This window comes from Procambarus clarkii, chromosome 18 (assembly GCF_040958095.1).
Source record: "Procambarus clarkii isolate CNS0578487 chromosome 18, FALCON_Pclarkii_2.0, whole genome shotgun sequence".
In the NCBI taxonomy this organism is placed as follows: domain Eukaryota; kingdom Metazoa; phylum Arthropoda; class Malacostraca; order Decapoda; family Cambaridae; genus Procambarus; species Procambarus clarkii.
Window position 1 is genome coordinate 34,221,447 of NC_091167.1, and position 1,003 is coordinate 34,222,449.

At 39.7% G+C, this 1,003-nt stretch overlaps 1 non-coding gene across 1 annotated transcript; it reads left to right on the forward strand.

Moving 5' to 3' along the window:
- The first annotated feature begins 511 nt into the window (after nucleotides 1-511).
- Nucleotides 512-583, forward strand: TRNAW-CCA (transfer RNA tryptophan (anticodon CCA)). Its single transcript has one exon. It is a non-coding gene; the product is annotated as a tRNA-Trp (tRNA).
- Nucleotides 584-1,003: the final 420 nt, after the last annotated feature.

Sequence of the window (1,003 nt, forward strand, 5' to 3'; positions counted from 1 at the left end):
TCTTTCGCATGACTGCAGAAACCAAGGCAAAGAGTGGACATGATCACAATATAAAAGATACTTAGATAATTAGACAAGGTGGATGTTGTTAAAAAAGGGACGGACTCACTACTAAGACGACCCTCATGGAAACTGATCACCAAAATATATTACAGGCAGTGTGTTCACTAAGTATAACCCACACGCATAGAGAATGTAGGGAAGGCAGTAGAGAGAAGCTCCACATATACATTTATGAACTCGACAAGACCAAGAGGTTCGTGGGGCCGGTCGATAAATGCTTCAGAAGTCATCCGGGAGTCATAGAATTCTCGTCTCCATCGAGGCCAGTAGGTGGCTCTCAGGTAAATTCGGGCATATACTAATATTTACAAATTCGCGTCAAAGCGACTCCAGTATTTCTCTTCACTGACAGCAACAGAAAACGGCACCCGACCAGTACAGGGCTACTCGGGCCCCGCCGCTGCGGTCCGTGTCGTGACAAGCAAACCTCTTCCACCACCCTAACACGGGCCTCGTGGCGCAATGGTAGCGCGTCTGACTCCAGATCAGAAGGCTGGGTGTTCGAGTCACTCCGGGGTCACGACTAAAAATTTTATTTTCTCAAATTTGATGAATTATGGGTCAGGGATGTGGTAGTGTGTCGGGTGAAACATTTGCTGATTATTTTTATTTCTGAAGTATTCTAAAATTTCCTATATTATAGCTATATTATACATATGTAAATGGAGTAAGCGAAAACTGTGTAATTTGGCTCAGTTAGCAAAGGACAGGTGGACCAAATTGGCATATTTTCGGTAACTTTCCGACAGTTACATAAAAATTAAGATAGACAACATGAAATGGACATTTTTAAAATGTCTATTTCATGTTATAAAATATTTTTAATGTTTTATGTTTTAAAATGTTAAAAAAGTAGGCATTTTTTATGGATAAAAAAAATCCATAATTAGATTAAATGAGGTTGATAAGTTTGATTTAGTGCAAATTACGATCGTTGAAT